This window comes from Aplidium turbinatum, chromosome 8, assembly GCF_918807975.1.
Source record: "Aplidium turbinatum chromosome 8, kaAplTurb1.1, whole genome shotgun sequence".
NCBI classification, from domain to species: Eukaryota; Metazoa; Chordata; class Ascidiacea; order Aplousobranchia; family Polyclinidae; genus Aplidium; species Aplidium turbinatum.
The window spans coordinates 9,111,373-9,124,172 of record NC_137479.1 but is presented as its reverse complement, the minus strand read 5'-3'; the positions used below and the strand labels follow the sequence as shown (position 1 = coordinate 9,124,172).

Sequence of the window (12,800 nt, the reverse complement as noted above, 5' to 3'; positions counted from 1 at the left end):
TAATGAATTTTAATAAGTTAGTTAATTTGTCAAGAAGATTATTGTGCATGTGGGGCAGCACATATTGTTGTGAGCAGTTATTTTCATCCATGAAAAACATCAAAACTACAGAAAGAAACAGACTGACCGACATACACTTAGCAAACATCTTAAGAATCAAGACAACGTCCTTTAATGCAAATGTTGATATAGCCTACTTAGCTGGAAAACAATGTCAAAAATCTCATTGACTTTGTATTGTAGAAATAAATTTTTGTTTCTTTTTATGTTTGTGTCATTTGTTCCTCTTTTCAAAGATGAAATTAATGGTTTTTAATTGTTTCTTTATGTACCCATTTTTCTTCAAATTTAATAGGTTCTGCGGCCCATTAAATTATTTAAAGTGACAATGCGGCCCACCATAATAAAAGGTTGGACATCCCTGATCTGAGAGGACGTGGGTACGTGACTCCAATCATTTTAAAGTTGTAGTAAAAAAATTCTTTTTTATTTGAATAAATTTTCTGCACTTTATGGTATTATTAGGGATGGTTAGGGTTAGGGGATCGGAATTACTCAATTAAGTTGCACAATTCATGCCCTTGAAACTCGAATGCAAGGTAATTAAAAGCACCCCATTTCAAGAATATGTCACAATATTGAAGTTGGTGTTTTTAAAAACATTGTTTCCCACGAAGTATTTACAAACTCATTTATGAATCATTATCGGCTTTCGGTCACATCAAAGTTTTGTCTTTTAGTTATCAGGCGAAATTAATAAGTTCAAAATCAGTGGAGTTGAGATTTACTGTTTCGCGACGTGCAGACGTCACTAATTTAAAAAAATGCATTTTTATGAATCTTTTTATCTTTGTTGGTTCGAGAGTCAATTCATTTGTCTTCTTTCATCTACAAATCAAAGAAATTTAGTTTCATTGTGCGCTTGAAAAAAATAAATGCAGGAGTAGCTTATACTATGTAATGGCGCAGAAAGAATCATGAAGTGCAAAAGTAGGCTTGCGTATGAAGTGCTTGGTTACAATCAAATATTCTTAAAGTTTCTTTGCTGGCATTGAAACAGCTATTTGGCATTTAATTTTTCTTCTATAAGATGTTCTCCTGCAACATTCTGACAACAACAGTAATCTTGTTTTCCAAGTTCATCTGTTAATAAGGTCCAAAACGACAAATGTCTACAGCTACTTGTCGGCTGCGTAGCCGAGTGGTGAGAACGTCTGCGCGACGTTCGAAAAGTCGTGGGTTCGACACCGCTCCAGAGCACGCGACTGTGTCTCGGCAAAGACACTTATTGGCAAGCCAAAATAAGGGGAGCAGCTGACTCGAAGACTATATGTCGCTGCTTCCTGTCGTCTGTTGTATCGCATCTGTGATCGCAGTGTACTGTATGTTATCGCAATGGTCGCAAATAAAACACGATTATTATTATTACTACAATTCATGTGCTTTAGCCTACTTTTGATATACTTTATGACATCTAGCTGATCTAACTTTTGTTTGTTTTCTTTCTGCTAAATATTTTATTGATGTACAGACCTCATTGAAACAAAACTATTCCATTGGAGCATATGATGCTAAACACAAGGACAAGCTTTGCGCATTTGCAATGGTATCTCATAATCAGCCTTCTACTGAAACCCACGATTATGCGACGTTCACAGAAAAGAAAAAGACCACCGATGACTCAGCTATTGCTCAATTGTATCGGGTACGTTACGTTACACTTTCGTGTTTTTTTATGTTACAACATTTTATGAGCCACTTAATACTTTATGCACAGAATACTTAAAAATGATGCAATAAACATAACAACAACAATTCATTTACTTTCCCGTTAGCTCACTAGTTACATGCCCGACTCAAGGTCAAGCGGCGCTGGTTCGGCTCTCGGGGTGTGCGCTTGAGCAACGCATTTTAGGACTGCTCTCCATCCAGCGGCACCTAGTGGATATAATTATTCTTCGACAACAACACTACAACACAATCGGAAACTTCACTATGTCAATCTTAGTGACCAGGCCTTCGTCAGAGGTTCAAAGCCTCTACAAGTAAAAAGAGGTTCAAAGGTCAGAGGTTCAAAGGTCAGAGGTTCAAAGGTCAGAGGTTCAAAGCGAAACTTCCAAGATTAAGCTTTCAAAGAAACTTTTTCAGTCAGAGCGTGAAGATCGAATCAATCAATCTTTAGGTTTTGCTCAGTGCAATATCTGGGGCTGTTTGTGTAAGGACAAAGTTGATATTCAGTTCAGAATTGCAGAAAGACAAACTCGCAGGGCCTCTGAGAGAAATTTTCAGTAGGGGTACGAAGAGTCATTCCGGGCCCCCCTCTCACTCCGGGCCCCCTTTGTCTTGGGAAAAACGTGTGATGTTTGCTTAGGCGTATTCAGTAGCGTAGCCAGGAATTTTGAAAGGGGGGTTTTGACCACCCAGCGGCGGGGGGTCTGGGGGGCCTCCCCCAGAAAATTTTGAAAAATTACTTTGAATTTGGTGCATTCTGAGAGCATTTTCAACAAAAATGTGGGTACGAATATTCCTGTAAAATGGTGCTGTCTGGTAGCATAGCAAAAGGATAAGATCATGTTTTCTTCGGCATTTTTCGGAAATAAAGCTAAGTCTCTGTGTTTTCTTGTTACTAATTCCTGGCTGAGATGTTTGAATGTTTGGTATTGGCAAAACTCGATCTTTTAATGCAATTTTGTTTAAAACTAGGCAATTTTTTTTAAACTGAAAGCATCATTCTCAATATTGTGACGTCACACGCGTACCAAAAGGGGGGTTGTAACCCCCAAAACCCCCCCATTGGCTACGCCACTGGGCGTATTGCACACCGTACACCATTTTACTGCAGAATTGGACATCTGTGCGCAATAATAGTATCAAGCTGCAATAAAACAATTCTTTAACTTTAATAGGCTATGCACAATAATACTGAATATGAAAGAGGATAAATATGTAATTTCCCTCATATGATATAGGCCTACCCTGCCCTGCTGCCAGATAAGATAAGACTGAGCATCATAAAATACAAGTTTATAACAACAGAGATTGGCATTGGCCTACCCTAGATTAAATTCTATTCCCATGCATCTGAATAATGACATAATGTAAGGTTTAAGTCGCTCCGATAGCTCAGTTGGTTAGCGCGTGACTTCGTGAACGAAGAAGCTTCAAGATCAAGCGGTGCTGGTTCGACTTTCGGAGTGTGCGCTTGAGCAACGCATTCTAAGGACTGCTCACCATTCAGTGGCACCTACTAGATGTAATAATTCCCCGGCAACAAGACTTCAACAATCGGAAATTTCACTCTGCCAATCTGGGTAACCGCCCTGCTTCAAGAGCCTCTTATACAGTCTACAAGTAGGCTATGCGAAACAACCAGGAATAACCTATCAAGGCTTTGTCAGTCCGAGGATAAAGATTCAAATCAAGTTTGCCCCCTTTTTCAAATAGTTTTTAAAAAACACAGAAAAGCCCAAAAACACCCGGGCATTAAAAAAAAATAGTGTTTTTTCAACCCAGCTTTTGCTACACTATTCTCCCCCCCCCCCCCGGACAGGAAAATAACCAACTTTTATGATTTAATTTAGGGTGCTTTTAACAGAAAATGTTTGCACGTAAAGCGTTAAGTCACCACTTTGGACACCTAATTTCTTTCCGGGCCCTTTTGCTACATTACGGGCCCCCCAAGGACTAACGAATAACAACTTTTATGTTTGAATTTTGTCGTTTAGGATGGTTTTAACGAAACATTTTTGCGCGTAAACTATAAAATCACAATTTCGGGCCCCTCAAATATCACATGCCTGGGCCTCAAGGGTACGCCGTACCCTCCGTACCCCCCTCTCGTAGGCCTTGCAAACTCGAAGCTCTTGTGATTTTGATTTTCGACCAGTGCACCATGGAGCAGTTGTTAAATTGATAAATTCCTTGCAAAACACCTGGCGATCTTTCACAGAACATTAGTGTTCCGTTGAACACCGGTTGAAAATCACTGGTAGGCTAACTTATATAGACTAGTGGAAAAGTTGTTGTGACACACAACAGAACTTTTATGCATAAGAATGTTATGCCCTGGTTCTAAGCATAGGCGTACGAGTCAGGGAATTGGGAGGAGAGGCAATTTTCCTTCGGTATGTAAGATAGGTCGCCAATTTGGGCTTAACCTACTGTAGAATTGTGTGATCACACACAAGCATTTGTTTACACAACTTCTGGGCAATCAAAAAATAATAAATTACCGTAATTAAATTTTATCTATCCGTTGTACGTCGCGTGACCAGTTATTGGTTGTGTGTGCCATTCGCTTGCTTTATGCGCAAATTACGCTTGCAACCGGCTACCTTTAAATTTATTTTCGTCAGTGATCGATGAAGACGAATTAGATGATTTGGCCAAAGAGTGGTGTGTACTATTTCACGCTACCAATGCTTTTTCTGAACTTGTCCATCTTAAACCACCTGAATTTTGGCACAAATTAAAATTGGTTAAGAATGGGAAATGGTGAGCCAAAATTCAAAATGTTAATTAAATTAATATGCAGTCTGGTGGCTCTACCACATTCAACAACTTGTGTTGAAAGCAAAAGGATTTCTTCACAATTTTCAAATTTTTTTGTCTACTTACACAAATGAATAGATAATTGTGTTTAAAAGAGAACAGTGATTTGTAAACATGTATCTTTTCTAAACTGTTGATTTCACAGTCATGTTATTCTTCAAATTGGCGCAAAATGGGTTGCAAATGTCCAATTTTGCAATCTTGTGCTTTTGTATCCAAATCTTGTGCTTTTTCTGAATATGCTATGGCAGCATTGTGCCATAATAAAGATGTCAAATCTCACTGTGGATCGCACAATAAAATTTGCACTAAAAGTGGGTCGCGAACTGAGAAAGGTTGGGAAGCACTGCTCTAGGCCTATATCACAATATTCGAATTCAATGCGTTTTGTAAAGTGACGTATGTTTCTTGTAGAAAAACAGGGCCAAGTGTAGAATTGCACCTAATATTTTTGTTGCAAATATGATTTGAGGATACGATATTGTTTTTGTTTTTAATTGTATTGTAGAAAAAAATAAAAAAAATAAACTAAACTGCATAGCTTTCTTTTATCTTTTTTTTCTCTTCAGTATCTGAATATATTCGACGAAAATCTGCGCAAGCACATTGGCTTAGCTGACTACCTAATGGTCGAAATGGTAGTAGTGGAGGATGGCTATCTTAACAGGGGAATCATGTCTCGTTTATTAGAAAGGTAAAAAAGCTTCTGTCGTCTGTAAATATGACGTGAAAGTGCATACTTGTTGTTGCATGCAAGACAACTAAAGCCGATGTTGGCGTATTGTTGTGGCCACAAACTGACCGTTTTGACCTGTTTCCTTGGTTGCGCAGGTGAGCTAGATTATGGGCAACGTAGCTCACTAAAGATGCTATCCAATTTAATCAGTAAAACTTGAGGGTAAATTTGTTGGAACATGAGGCTAATCACCATGCACTCAGGTTGCTATACAAATCTAGAAACACTTTTCATTTAAAAATGCAACCGTCGGAAGGTGAATACATAACACAAATGGCAAGTGTTGCCACAAGAGAATCATCGTTTTAGTAACTTGGGCAATAGCCTACTTTCTTTGAACACGACACCGAAAATGTCGTGTTTGGCTTCAATTTTTTGTTCATATTTCATGAGTTGCGGCAGAGTATAACCAAAAATACCAGGCAAAAATGTTTTCAATGGCCTACTCCAACCATGCCAATTACAGATAGTAATTTGTTTTGACTCCATGTTTTTAAAAATATAATTTATTTCAACAGGATTTTATTTTGATTGTGTGATTGAACGTCATATGGTAGGCTATAGTCTGTTATGTGTTGTCTCGATTTTAACAATAGCCATGACTCATGATGCTTTCAGACTTGCATTGATTACAAAAGAGACCAATATTCGGTATATCACAACCTTGGCTACGTCAAACTATACGCAACGCACAAACTTCAAGCTTGGGTGCAAAGAACTTAAAGAAGTCAAATACAAAGAGTACGTCGACAGCGTTACTGGAAAGATGCCTTTCAAAAACCCTCCATCACCGCACACTTCTTGCAAATTGACGTGCTTGAATCTTGACGAACCTCAATCGTAGAAGTGTAACACATTTGCATCGTTTAATATTAATCTCTTACGCGTGGACGTCGACCACGCTTCAATGAAATCGTAATTGGTGTCTGACTTGCGTTTCTTGTTGTTTTGCCGGACGCATTTTAAAAATCTTTAGCTTTGTTCGACGCTTGCAGAGAATGAGAAAAAAATCACCGCATAGAACTGTTTAAGGTTATTTTTGAGCCACATGTTATAGTCTACATTTTTTCGAACGTATACTGTCATCACTTGATTTTATAACTAAATCAAGCAATGAGCTTTAGTAAACATTTTATTTGTGACAATTGTGCTTAGTTCAGTTTTCTTTTCACACTCACACTGTCCAATTTGGTTATACATGCCGTTAAACGTTAAAACGGTTAAACCTTTTGTATTTCGCAGCACATCCCAGGAAACTATTTATTCGTTTTTAACATTGTTTCAACGTCTAGAGACGTTGAATCGATGTAAAAAGTGTCTGGTTTGCTGTCTAGCTAGCGGTTGATTACAGAAAAGTGAGGTAATGGTGTCACATGGTATTTGAACAACAACCTATCCAAAGGTCACTTGCTGTCACTTGCTTTGATAGGAGCTCGTTCCAACTTAGGCCTTCAGCATGCACTACAAAAACGAAAAGCGTCTAGAACTCCTGAATGGTAAACTATGTCACGATGCATTACAAAGTGATATGTTTCCATTCTTACCAACAATGATCACTTTGAATGAAATCATTTTGCAAACAGTTTTGATGAAGTATAGTGATCATAATCGTTTAGTCAAATCGTATTCGTAAGTAAAAGAGAAGGTCATTTGTACATTGCCTAATAATGGAACTCATAACTCATGGAACTCATAACGATACGAAAAATAAATACATTTAGCAAGATATCAAATCTTGCAAAAAATAATTTTTAGGTTGATTGCTATTGTCACACAAAAAAAAATCACGAAAGCTTGGACGTTTTGCTTCGACAAAACTGAAGGTTATTGATTTTTAAAAATGCACGTTTGTGTGTAAACGAGTGAAATGGCTTTTTTCATGTTGTCAACTAGATTTAGAATTTTACAGTAGATGTAGTTTACGGTTGACGGAATTACTGCAAAAGCCATCTTTTGTAATTGATTCACACCCAAAAACAAAAGCGCATAAACTACTGCTGACGTCTGCAAACATTGAACCAATGACAAAAAGTGATTTGCTGATTTGAAACAAAGTGATTGCTGTTCCCAATGTGCAAACATTTTGATAAAAGGTAATCAAGTTTTGGCCACATATTTCTGGTCCACTTAGGCTACTCTGGTCAATCGACTCACGTTGCAAATAACTTATCGACATTATTGGGTAGGCTCACATTGAAGTTGGTTTGTGTAAAGTCTTGCTTGTGAAAAAGTCCAAGTAAAAACACGAAAGTGAAGTAATTTATATTTACAAAGTATTCTTGAAAAAAAATATAGTTTGAACAGGTTTCATCTGATAGAAACTACAATTGATATCATCGCGAAGGATCAAATACCTGTAAAAATCGCTTCGAGCAATTCTTTGTTATGATTTTCATTTTTCATTATGCAAACCAAGGTGAACTTCAATATGCATATTTTTATGCCAAACGACAAAAATCCTTTTTCCTTTTTTTTAATTAGTTTTATGAGACAAGGAAAACGATCCGTAGAAAAAATAATTCAATTCAACACATTTCCCTTGTTTTGTCAGATATGTATTTTGTGCGACAATGCTTTAGAAAGATTGCTGAGTATGGTAGCCTATAGCGTTTGAAATGCAGTCAGAGAATGCAACTTCGCGGTTGATGGCGTTATTACAAAAGCCAATCTTTTGTCACGGAAATGTAGTCGAAAACAAAAAGGCACAAAAGCGCTGACTGATAGATTGCATACGTTACAAAAACGAGGCATTGATTTCAGATTCTTTCAACCCAACAAACAACTTTGCTCCAAATGACATAAAAGTTCAAATTTTTTGACAAAAATATATAGGCCAACACGGTTTTGAGGTAAGCTTTTGAAGACCAACATGTTCAGATTCAATCTACTTGGCTTGTGTCTCTGTCTGTTGTAGGCGCAAAACCGTATTAACTAAGCGACGCACATAATAATCCGATCCACTGTTTGGCGCCAGTGAGAAAGATATTCTCTAACGTAGAATTCGCGTCAAAATTCTACAGCTAGGTCTATAATATGATAATAATAATAATATGAGATAAGGTCTCACTGGACATCTCAATTACCGTACACAAGCACCATTCCATCAAACCAACAGCTAATTTGCTGCAATAGAGTTCTTTTTAATATTTTAATATGGCAGCAGTGGCCGAGTGGTTAGCGCGTTGGGCTCGCAGTCGAGAGCCTGCATGTTCGACTCCAGCCACCCGCACTTGCTGTTGTTTCTCTGGGCAAGAAACTTTACGATAATTGCCTCTACCCAGTGATCGATTTCGAGTAATGGGTAGTACCAAATTTAAATCATAAGTAGAGTAGACAACAGGAAACAGACATTGCCGTCAGCTGCAGCGTGGGTCAGGTGTACGTTGGAAGGCGTACACCGATGCATAGCGCTCAAGTCCGCTTTCTCGCAATGCAGGATAAAGATAAACAAACAAACAAACAAACATGCTGCCTGCAATCTCGCAACCTTCTGCAAATTCCTGTGACACCATAGACCAGAGGTGTACAACCTTTTTGCTATTGCCGGCCGCATTCAGATTAATTTTACAAAGCACGGCCGCTAGGGGGTTTGAAATGATTTTTTTTAATTTGCGTTATTTAAGAGAAGAATTTATTCGTTAATATCTACTAAACTTATCATACTTATACCTACAGTAATAGTGCCATGAAATATCAAACACTTTTTGAAATGAATTTATGCCGTCTGCGACATTGCAACTATTGACTCCCTTGATTTTGCATACGAGCAGATAAACTTGAAAAGTTGGGAACCTCGCGAGATACCATCAGTCTTAGTTGAGACTCCAGGTTTCCGTCCAACAATCGCGTTCGGTAGGCTACTCGTTTTTCAGGTACCGTACTTCATTTTTGAAAAGGCAGACTCGCACACGTAGCCTAAGTGCTTTCGAAAAGAACAAGAGTTACTCTTGTCAATTCTCGCAACGTTGGATAATCAAGTGCACTTTTTCACATTTTCGACGATTTTCTTCGACTCGCCTTCTAATTTTGCGTAATTGTGTGACATACGACGACGAAGATACTGCTTTGCATTACAATATCTCCTTTAACAGTTTTAACTACTTGACTGCATATTAGACACATCATAATATGCGCTGCCGTCTCGATTATGAAATAATTCAACTCCCATTTGGAATTGAACACTCTTTTTTCCTCTGCTAGTGTTCTGTTTCTTTTTAAGGACATAATGCAATGTAGGCTAATGTTACCGTAGCCTACAATCAATTTGGGTTGAGGAAAAAGTTTTGTCTTCAAACGATTTTAACAATACAGCCTAGCCTACAAAAAGTTATGATGAAAATGTTTTTCAAGCTCTAAAATTTGAATTCTTTTATATAATTACAAGGGTATCCAGTGGTTCTAGATATCTCTGTAGCCTATAATATAAAGAATACATTTCATTTTTTTTAATGAAATTTTTTTTTATTTCAACAACAGGACACGGCCGCCAACACATGCTGATGAAATTACGTGTTAACGGCCGCATAATTATTCATGGACGGCCGCAGGTTGAACACCGTTGCCATAGACCTTTCATCAGACCAGACACAAACATGCTGCGTCGCTGAGCGAAGTCAGTTAGAACCACTGAAGCGTGACTGGAAGGGAGATAAAGCACGAAAAAAGCCAGTTTCTTGTCTACTAATATAAAGTCTATGATTACACAGAAAGGAATTATTCAGTTCATGACAAATTTAGTCCTTTCATCGACACATTTAATGAAGCTTTAAATAAGCATGCACCTTTACGATTGTTGTCTCGAAGAGAAAAAAAAACTCAAGACCAAACCATGGCTAACAAAAGGAATTTTGAACTCCATCAAAACTAAAAACAGACTATATTACTTAAAAATAAAAGATCCCACAAACATTTCTGCACAAGCAACACCCAAAAAGTACAGAAATGTACTTACTCATACCAAAGAACAAGCAAAAAAATGCATTACAGTTTTCTTATTACGCAAGCAAGTACAGTACTGGAAAAATATGGAAAACCATAAATAACATCATCGAGTACAAACATAAGCACTCAGCTCACATACCAGAAGAAATAACTAGCACTGACAATGAAAAAATATCTGACCCTGCACAAACAAGTAGGCCTAACTATTTTAATGATTATTTCACAGAAATTGATCCTTCCATGGCATCTAAAATCCCTCTACCTTCTCCTGGCTCATTAGTGACATTGCAAAGTGTCCCATTCTCCTTTTTCCTTCGACCTGTCAATCAAGAAGAAGTATAAAACATCTTAATAATCTTTCTTTCTCTAAAAGTACAGGACAGGATGGAATAGGCTACCTATAAAATAGAGGTATATCCTGATGTACTAAAAGTCTCTCAAGTTACCCCAATCTTCAAAAGTGACTCCAAAAAAATTGTTCCAACTACAGGCCCATATCACTATTGTTCCCTTTCACCAAAATATTTGAAAAATGCTCATATGAACAAATGTACAATTATCTAACAAGAAAAGACCTGATCACACCACATCAAAATGGATTTAGACCACAATATTTCACTTTGTTAGCTGTGTCAAACGTTTGTGATAACATTTTAACTAATCTCGATAATAGAAATACAACTTGTTCTCTATTTCTTGATTTGGCTAAAACCTTCGACCTAGTTGATCACACTTTTCTCATACAGAAACTGCAAACATAGTTTTTGGGGCCTTCCATTACAATTGTTGAAAAGCTATATCAGTAATCGTCTACAGCACAGCACGGTCGTCAATGGAATCCCTTCAAACTGAAAACAGGTTACCTGCGGTGTACCCCAAGGATCGACATTGGGACCCCTTCTTTTTTTACTTAATGTAAAACAATACCAACTCCAACCAACATGAATGTTAAACTATTTGTAGACGACACCGATCTTACGATGAGCGACAAATGTGAAATAAATTTGCAGGACAATGTGAATGCCGAAATGCAAAAAGTTTACAACTGGTTGAAGCTTAATAGATTATCGTTAAATTTCTCAAAAACTGAATACATGCTAATAACAAATAGAAAACACATAAAAAATTTTAACATTAACATTGATAACACAAGCATTCAACAAAAAGATCAAATAAAATACCTTGACGTTTACGTAGATAACAAATTAACATGGAAATATCACATAAATAAAACTTGCGGAAAGGTAGCAAAAGGTTCATGGGCGTTGCTAAAACTCAGAAATTATGTCAACACAGACACTTTAAAAAATGTATATCACGCTTTGATTTACTGTCATTTGCAATATTGTATATCAAGTTGGGGAAAGGCCTGTGACAGTGTAGGCTACTGGATCAATTAATAAAATTACAAAATAAAGTTATAACAATAATTACGAAACAAAATTATTATGCTCACACTAATTTTTTATTTTTCAAAATGAACATCTTGAAACTAAAAGATACATAACATTGAAATAAAAAAAACATATGTACAAAGTTCATATGAATTAGTATCCGTCCAGGTATTGTGATTTATTTACAAATGCTTCATTCATTCATCAGCATAACACAAGATATCAAACAAGCTACAACTATTTTATAAATAGATCAAACACAGAATTTGGCAAAAAGTCCATGCAGGTATTGAGACCAATGGTCTGGTCAGAGGTTTCAAGTAGGCTAAAAAACTTATCATTTCATTGTTTCAAAAAAGAGATCAAAACGTTAATTTTACAAAGCTACAGTGCATCGTAACTCGTAAGTGATATGTTATAAAAATCAACTTGTTAGTTTCATATGCAATATAACATGTTCAGTCGGAAACTTTAGTAATCTCTGCTTGCTTCTTGGAATTTTGTGTTTACGTTACGGTCTTAAATATGTTTTTTTTGGTGCGTATGTTGAAGTGCGGGAACATTTTAACGTTTTATTTTTTTCTCTAGTATTTTAAATGGCAAAACCATCATTTTCGTAGAGTGGCAATTGACTAGTAGACCGTATGGTCGTCTCGTTGTCTCCCTGTCAGTATGGGAACTTGTGTAACTTTTGCATTGTGTAGGCCAGGGCTTTCCAAACTTTTTTGCTCGCGACCCCTTTTAATCTCTTAAAATTTTCCGCGACCCTTCACGGTTAAAATGATAAACAGTGCAAAATATAACCTACATTTGTGATATTGATGAATAGGTTTAATTCGAATGAAAACTTAAAACAAGTTAATGGCACTTAAAGACTGCTACTTTACAGTTGACACGTAGCCTACTGGAAACAAAACAAAGAACCAAACACATTTATTCATGTGGATGTGAGTGTGATGGATGCGACCGTTTTCTGCTGCAGAGCAAGTTCAGCCGTGGGTGGAATATTTTTTCCCACGAACTTTTTGTCTCATTTGCATAAGTTATTTCTGTAAGTGTAGCCATAACTGGTTACCGCGCGGCGCGCGTAACTGTTTTTACCGATTTTCGCCCTCCATGTCCAAATCTAAACATTGAACTTAAAAAAAACGTAGCTTGGAGTCTGGAAATACACCTAT

At 37.0% G+C, this 12,800-nt stretch overlaps 1 long non-coding RNA gene across 2 annotated transcripts; it reads left to right on the top strand.

The window, feature by feature from the left end:
- The first annotated feature begins 354 nt into the window (after positions 1–354).
- LOC145776342 (uncharacterized) lies at positions 355–6,927 on the top strand. 2 transcript variants are annotated; one of them, XR_014290207.1, is made up of 3 exons: positions 355–440; positions 1,532–1,705; positions 5,121–5,267. It is a non-coding gene; the product is annotated as an uncharacterized LOC145776342 (long non-coding RNA). The 2 variants fall into 2 exon arrangements; XR_014290206.1 differs by lacking the exons at positions 355–440; positions 1,532–1,705 and adding an exon at positions 5,906–6,927 and having other exon boundaries at positions 5,170–5,245.
- The last annotated feature ends 5,873 nt before the right edge of the window (positions 6,928–12,800 follow it).